General features: G+C 33.9%; 1 non-coding gene across 1 annotated transcript; it reads left to right on the forward strand.

Annotated features, from left to right (window-relative positions):
• The first annotated feature begins 911 nt into the window (after positions 1–911).
• On the forward strand, positions 912–1018 carry LOC121207269 (small nucleolar RNA R71). The gene has a single exon (XR_005902361.1). It is a non-coding gene; the product is annotated as a small nucleolar RNA R71 (small nucleolar RNA).
• The last annotated feature ends 7715 nt before the right edge of the window (positions 1019–8733 follow it).

Consider the following 8733-nt stretch of genomic DNA (forward strand, 5'->3'; position numbering starts at 1 on the left):
TTGTCAGGTTTTACAGATTCTAGTTCTTGTGAAACTGGAATTTCAACGCTAGGTTGAACTTCCTCTGATTCTTGAGTATCAACTTGCTCCTTTTTAGCTTTAATGGTGTTGGGCTCTATTGTCTTTCCACTCCTCAATGTTAATGCTTTGCAATGCTCCTTCCCTGGATTCTTTAGATTTTCTGTATCACTAGATAAAGCACCTTGTGGTCGATTCCCAAGTTTAGTTGCAAGCTGGCCCATTTGATTTTCTAGGTTTTTCAATGTAATTGCTTGGCTTTGGATTAAGGCATCATTCTTAGTCATGTATGCCTTCAACATATTTTTTAAGCCATTAGATGGTTCAGCTTGGGTTGGTTTCTAAACTTGTTAGGGAAAACTTGGTGGCTGGGTCGATCTAGGTTGGGCGTAAGTATTACTGGTCCCAACTCCTTGGTTACTCCAGGAAAAATTCGGGTGGTTTCACCATGATGGGTTATAAAAATTTGATTGCAGTCCTTGCCTTCCTCGGTTTTGGTTCTAGTTACCTATGTAGTACATGGATTTTGGGTTTGATGGACATTCTTCGAACAAATGTCCTTCCCCACAATAAACACAGGCTATATTTTCAAATTGATTTGGTGGCTGTGATACAAAACTGTTAGATCCATTAGTAGAAAGATTTTTAAGCATTGAGGATATTGATGATACCTGAGATGCGAGTGAAGTAAGAGCGTCTACTTCATGTATTCTAGCAACTTGTCTTTCTGACACTATTCGATTGGTTGGACACTGGTAATTGTTGCTGGCAATCCTCTCGATAATTTCTTAAGCCTCATTGTAAAACTTAGAAAGGAGAGCACCATTAGCAGAAGCGTCCACTACCATCTTCGTGTGAGCATTGAGGCCATTATAATATGTATGCAATGTTGGATTCCATGATGAGAGCACTTTCGTAATAACTCTTTGTACCTTTCCCATGCCTCACAGAAGGACTCATCATCTATTTGTTGGAAGACAGTGATCTTGTTCCTCAACTTAGCATTCTTCCTAGGCGGGAAATACTTCATAAGGAATTTTCTGCTAACTCTTGCCATGTGGAAATCGAGTTCGGTTGCAATAAGGTCAACCAGGCTCAAGCTCTGTCCCTCAACGAATATGGGAACAGCTTCAATCGTAATGCATCTTCGGGTACTCCGGCTAACTTGAAAGAATTACTCACCTCCATAAATAGTCTTAAGTGTAAGTGAGGATCTTCGGTAGGCATTCCACTGAATTGACCCACTTTCTGAAGCATCTAGAACATGACTGGCTTCAGCTCAAACTGTTGTGCCTCAATTTCGGGTCTCCTAATATCTGGATTAAGATCATTAAATACTAGCACGGAATACTGTCATAAATCTCTATCCCTATCATCAACAATAAGGATAGGATTTTGAGCAGGGTTTGATCCGTTTTCTTGGATTGGGTTTTAGAAGTTCATCTCTTCGGTCCTCCTCTGATTTGCTTGTCTTCTTCACTGCCGAAAAGTTCTTTCTATCTCAGGGTCTACAGGGAGTAAATCGATGATTCGATTAATACTTATAAACACCTGAAATAATCACAGAAAAATAAATTAAGTTAGAGTTTAAACAAAAAATTAAATGAAAATGCAAAACTAACAAATTCACAAATAATGACTTTTTGAAACACAGCCCCCAACAACGGCACCAAAAACTTGGAACGACGAAAATGTGCAAGTGTACACAATCACAACAAGTAATAAAGTGACAAGTAAATGTCGAGTTATCATACCCACAAAGACTATGAAAATGATTATTTATGAAATGCAATTTAAAACACTTTTATGAAGAAAAATATTTTGTTTAAAAAGAGTGATTAAAAACTTAAGAAAATTAACATAAATAAAAAATGAAGTAAAAGAAAGTTCTAATGCATGATTTCAAAATAAGATTTAATCAAGATAATATAATTATGTTGGATTAATTACACTTCTCATCTTAGGATTATTAAACTTATGTTTATATTGTTACGAATAAAATCACGGTAACTCGGTAATTTTCTAACTTATGAACATACTTACATACCAAAATCCATTCATATCTTGACATATCCCTATGTCAATTCAACCGACTAAACAGATTCTAGTAAGCAAACATGTTATTGCACATACATACTCATTAAACTGAACTAATCTCTTGCATATCCCTATGTCAATTCAAATGATTAATTAAATCTAACAAGCATATAAAAGACTATGTGAGGTAACAAGTTATCACTACCTTGAAACAGTTTAATCACAATAATCTTGCAAGTTATACAAGGCAATAATATCGCTAGATACATTGCTAATTTAACTTCAGCTACCTTAGAAGAATAAACATGCACTGATCAAGTACTGTGTCAATTAATTACAATTTCAATCCATTTAAATAACTAATTCATTAGTTACCTCACAGTCGTAATGCAAGAATAATTTAGGCATGATTTTACTTAATCAAGCATTTTACCGAGGCCTATAACAAGATAAACACAATTTTAACAATTTAAGAAGACGAAATGAAATCAACCTAACACGAATTAAATTCAAGCTAAGCTGATTAAATTAACCATTCCAACAACATGAATACTCATAGATATGTTCATCATAACAACAACAAAAATTAAAGAGATAGGGAACAAGAATAAAATCCAGTGGTTTTTTGAGGCTTGACTTGGTTGCTATATTCTTCCTTCTTATTGTCCTTGTCGATCAAGGCTTCGATGAACACTCAATTGTTGCTTCAAAATGGTTGATGAAAACCCATTTTCCAAGGGAAGAATTAGACACAAGATCAAGGGGATGGAAATGGAAAAATGAGAGAAAAATAATGAGAGAGGAGAGAAGTGTTGTGAAATGAACGAGGAATGAATGAGGTGCTTTGAATGATCAGCCAAGGGGAGCTTTTATAGTTGAGTGTGTGAGCTGAAATTTGCTAAAAATAGCAGCCAAAGAGCCACCCCTTGGCCGACCACCTATATGGCAAAGTTGATGCTTTCAACTTTGCTAAAAATAGCTTAGGGCAAATCCAAAAATCCACCAATTGTAGAGGGGTTTGAATGCAGCTCTGACAAGACTTCAAGGGCTTCTTTGCAAGCTTAATTAATCATCTAATAAGCGGATTTGGGTCAGCATATGGCCGGTTTTAGGCTGCCCAATCTTGGGCCGGTTCACTTCAATCGGTTCGGTTCAACTAGACCGCTTTTTTCATAATTAATTAATATTAATTATGTAGCCCAAGTCAAATTGGGTATAAATTAAAATTAATTATATTATGAATTAATACACATAACTGGATTGTCTTAGGCTAGAAACTAATTCGCCTTGATACTTCAAATTGCTTTTTGGTTTTGTGCTTCAAGCAGTGTTTGTGTAACAGTCTGGTTTTGACCCTAGTCGAAATAGTGGTTTCGGGACCACATATCTGAGTCATAGAAATATTTTAATATCATTTTCATGTCTATTATAAGTGAATTGACATGTTTGAAAGTCTCATGTGAAAATTTTACTGTTTGTGTGCTTAATTTGCAAAAAGGACCAAATCGCGTAAAATGTAAAGGCTGTGTGGTACATAGTAAAGTGCCTATTTGAGTTGGCTTTCTAAAGTAAGGGTCCTTATGTTGTTTTTTTCCATTGGGAATGTTAATAGACTAAAACAACCATTCATTAAAAGGTTTTATAATTGTTTATAAAAGGGCAAAATAGGAAAATGTTTATTAAGTAATTAAAATAAAAAAAGCATGAAATTAGCCATTTGCTCATGCTTTTCCACCGAAAATACAGAGAAAAAAGAAAAGAGAAAGCTCACTTAGGGTTCGGCATTTTGAATTGGTGAATTAGGTATGTGTTTTGCTCGGTTTTTGATAATTTCTATGTTTTTGTAATCGTTGCTTCGTATACTATCGAACCCATGCTTCAATTTACGATTTTGGTGATGATTTTGAAATGTGCTATTGATGAAAATGTGAGCTTTAGGATGTTAGTTGATAAATTATGGAAGCTTGATGTTGGGTTTAAATGTTTTGTTTTTGGATTTTTGATGAAATTGAGTAATTTGGGCTAAATTGTGAAAATATTATTTTGGGGGATTAAAATGTGAAATAAATAAAATGTGTGGACTAGTATGAGTACTAGGAGAATTCAGCTAAGCTTGTGTATATGCAAATTATGTGTATTTTGTGATTTTGTGAAATAGGGACTAAAGTGTCGAATGTAAAAATGTGAGGGCTAGTTTGCAAAATGCCCTAATTGTGTACATATGGATTGTTTTGAATTACTTGGTGAATTAATGGGTTAATTTTGAATACATTTAGATCAAGAAAAGAGGAGTTCAGACTTAGACCGAGGGAAATCGAAGATTGTAGAATAAACAGTTCGAGTCGACAAATTCTGAGTAGGAGGTAAGTTCGTACTTAAAATATGATGTTAAGTAAGTTTTGATGCCTTTATTATACATAGCTGGTATATAATTGAATTGGATGATATAATGATGAATTGAAAGCATTGGCACTAAGTGTGCGATTTAAACTAGCTTCGGCTATTAAAGGCACTAAGTGTGCGATACCGACTTAGTTTCGGCCAAATGAGATGGCACTAAGTGTGTGGAATCATTTTAGCTTTGACTAACCTTTACAGCACTAAGTGTGCAGATGTTAAAGTATGAATAATTTACGTAAAGTCTTGAAATACTCAAACAAGAGGTGAGAATGAAAGTGAGTTAGTATGGGAAGAACCAGGTATGTATGATACCTTTGTGGTAGATGATATTATCTAGGTGAAGTTCATTGAATTGTTATGAACATATGGATTGAGTTGGTATAGATTAGATAGATGATTGAGAATTTGTAAATGCTTATGTGTTGATGTTTTATGTTTTATATACTATTAATGATTATAGTACGAGCTTACTAAGCTTTGGAAAGCTTACTTTGTGTGTGTTTTATAGATATTGAAGCAACTAGAAGCTCGGGGACCGTCAAGGATCATCACCAGAATATCGAACTCATTTTGGTACTTTTGAAAATGTAAATATTTTTAAGTATGATATGTATATATATATGTTATGCCATGAGAGTTGGCTAGCAAATGGTATGTTTTGTGCTTAGTTTTGGTAAATGGGTTGTGATGCCAAATTGTGTATACTTGTAATGGTTATATAGTCTTGTATGTGGTGGTCATTTTGAAATATACCAAGTTGAGGAAATGGTAAGTTTAAGTATGAGTTAGAAGGTGCTATAAGTGAGCTATGAAATGAGCATTTTGGCATGTTGTTGTAATAAGAATTTTAATGTGCTTTGGTATGGATTTGAATAGGTTATTGAATGGTGATGATTAAGTTATATTGAAGCATGTGTTACACATGGAATTGGCTGAACATTTTAGTATAAATATTGTTTAATATTGCTTGTAGGAATGACCCAAAAAGGGGTAGCAAGTTGGCTTAAACCAAGCCTGCATTGTGCCACACGATCAGGGAACACGGGCGTGCCTTATGGCCATGTATGCAAAGCAGTAACCTCTTAAGGTCACACGGTTAAGACACATGGGCATGTCATATGGCCGTGGGCTCAAGTCAGTAGCTAGCTAAGTATCGCACGGCCATAGCACACGAGCGTGTCTGTTGGCCGTGGGTGAAAGTTAGTATATATGCCTTGTTTTGGCACAGATGGTTCACATGGGCGTGTCTGGTGCCCATGTGAGGCACACGCCTGGTCACACGGGCATGTGACCTCAACAGAATTGAAATTTTTTCTAAGTTCTAAAATTTATGAAGGTGTTCGGTTTGGTCCCGACTGTCCTTAAAAGTATGTTTTAGGTCTCATATACCATCATAAGGGATGAATTGTTAATGATTTCCTACGTATTAATGTTATGTGATATCTGTGATTCTGAATTGGTTTGAAATGTACTGTCTGTCTGGTAATGCCCCTTACCTATTCCGACGATAGTTACGGGATAGGGGTGTTATAGTCTGCCGAGCTATTTTTTGCCCTTTACCCAATTCTGTCGAAAATAACCAAAATTACTCAAAATTAATTATAAAATTAACTAAAATTCATCATGTTTATATTTTAAGTATAATTTAATTATTTTATAAAAATTAATTATTTTTTTACAAGAATTCAATCGAAACAATATGATTTTAAGCTAAAAAGGGTATGTAAAATGCGTAAATTTTCGTGTTTCTAGTAACAAGGTGGAAGGGAAAAAGAATTGAGAGGGAGAAGGGGAGAGAATCGGCCAAAGCAAAAGATGTAAAAGAGGTAGAAAGTGTAAAAATGAAAACCCGAATAAATAATGTCCTAAATTCTTCAAGCACAGTTCAGCTCCGAAAGAAGAGAAAATGACCCCAAAATGTTCACTTCAGCCGAAAAGGAGAATCAACCCACCAAAGTCGAATTCTGAGTGGCTTAGCTTACCATTTCAGCACCAACTCTTCCACATTTCAAATTCCACATTTTTCTCCCTTAGTTTTCTCCCTTAGTTTTCTCCTAAAATCTCTCCACCATAATCTTTTCAACCATCAATTCAAATTCAACAACAACTCTGCAGCATTTCGGTCAAACTCTACTACCCTCACGGCATAGGCAGCAAAATAAAACCCCCATTCCGCAAACCAGGACTCGAACTTCAGGCCTCAGATACTAGCAACACGCCACTTATCCCTTGGGCCAGTAAGCTCTTTTCTGTCATGTTTTTCCCTTATTTACTTAAAAGCCTACTGCCTAAAGATAGTGCTTATTCCTTAAAAAACAAAACTTTTTACCCTTACTCAGGCTTGAACCTAAGACTTCTCAAACTCTTCCTAGGACACATAACCACTGAGGTAGACATACAATTGTGTCACATTTTTACACAACTAAATATTTATAAGCAGCTTCCTAACTGTTCCCATACTGAAGGCCTAATACTTCTAGGCCCAAAATTCGGGGCGTTACAATTTCATTTTATATCACGTTTATTTTCATCGCTCGAAGAACTATAGTGAATATACCTCAGATACACGGGATAATAATGCTCACAGGAGCTGTGAATCAGACATTAACCATTACACAATGCTACTCATACGAGCTGTGAAGAATCCACAACACATGCAGAATCTTAGCCATCGGTAAGGTATCCAGTAAATCGAGACATTAACCATTAGATGATGCTACTCATATGAACTATGAAGAATCCGCATTATATGTAGAATCTTAGCCATCAGTAAGGTATCCATTATCGAAACATAATACTTGATGCATATATACCGTATAAAGGAAACACAGGTACAAAATACCTGCTATAAAAGACCCTAATGACATGTCATTTGTATCCTAGCTATTCACTGAGTTCACATGAGCCTTGTATCATGTATTTAATCTTTTCCATTTTTTTAACATTTTCATACACATATCAAATAACCATATACTTATTCATTTTCGCTCACATATCAAATAACCATATACTTGTAATTTAAACCAATTATAATTTCATAACCGTTCCAATCATATAACCATTCGTATTAGCCACATATATCATACTTTGCACTATAGTTCTTTCGATGTCAATAATTATTATATTACAACAATTAAACTATCAAGCGATTTAAAAACACAATAATAATCATTAACAAATTAAGCCTCATACAAACTTAACTAATCAAAATTGGCAATGAATACGACCAGTAACTTTTAGGTAAATCTTCATTTTTCCGCATTTATCTTCCAATTTATTCAAATCTTGATCTATAATATGATTTAACACAATTAATCAATTTCAAACATATCAAAACAATCTATTGTAATCGTAAATTAATTCAATTTTATTTTTCTCATATGCCCTAAATTTTTCCATTTTATTCAATTTTGCCCCTAAAACTAAAACTAACATAATTTTCATATTTGAGCTCCGATTTTTTAAACCCATTTCAAATTCATCCTTCTACATCCCTCTGTTATCAATAATTACAAAAATTTCATACCTAGTTCAAAATATTTACACTTGGGTCCCTATATTCAAAACTAACTTTAGTCCCTATATCCAAAACTAACAATTTTCACTTTACAGTTTATTTCTATAACAATACCATGATTCAAACTCAACCAATAACATCCAAAAACCTTTAAAAAAATTGGTAACGTTTTAAAACTTTGATAGTATTTCAAAATAGTCCCTGAGTTAGCTAGATTAAGCTACAATGATATCAAAAACATAAAAATTACGAGAAACGAAATTCAAAAGGACTTATATGCACAAGTTGAAGCTTGGCCGAACCTTTAAACTAAAAAATGGTGGTTTTTGGTGTTTTTGTTTGGTTTTGAAAATAAAATTAAGAATATTGGTATTTTTTATTTATTTTATTAACATATACTTTAATATTTTAACTTAATGTTAACATATAAAACCTTTAAAATTAGAACATCAATTGTTCCACCTATTGAAAAGTGACTATTTTCTATTTAGAACCTCAAAAAATTACTTTTCAAACCCTTTTAACTAATAAAAATTAATAGCAATTAACTGTTACAATTTTTTACAATTTAGTCCTTTTTCCTTAATTAACTATCAAATCATCAAAATTTCCTAACCAAAATTCAATCCCCTTATAATAGCTCCGTAAATATTCAACACTTATATTTATGAGCTTGGTTTATGAAAACGAGGTGTAACACCCTTAACCTGTCTCCATCGTCAGATTAGGGTTATGGAGCGTTACCGAACAATAAAAAACAT

Source organism: Gossypium hirsutum, chromosome A09 (assembly GCF_007990345.1).
Source record: "Gossypium hirsutum isolate 1008001.06 chromosome A09, Gossypium_hirsutum_v2.1, whole genome shotgun sequence".
Classification (NCBI taxonomy): domain Eukaryota; kingdom Viridiplantae; phylum Streptophyta; class Magnoliopsida; order Malvales; family Malvaceae; genus Gossypium; species Gossypium hirsutum.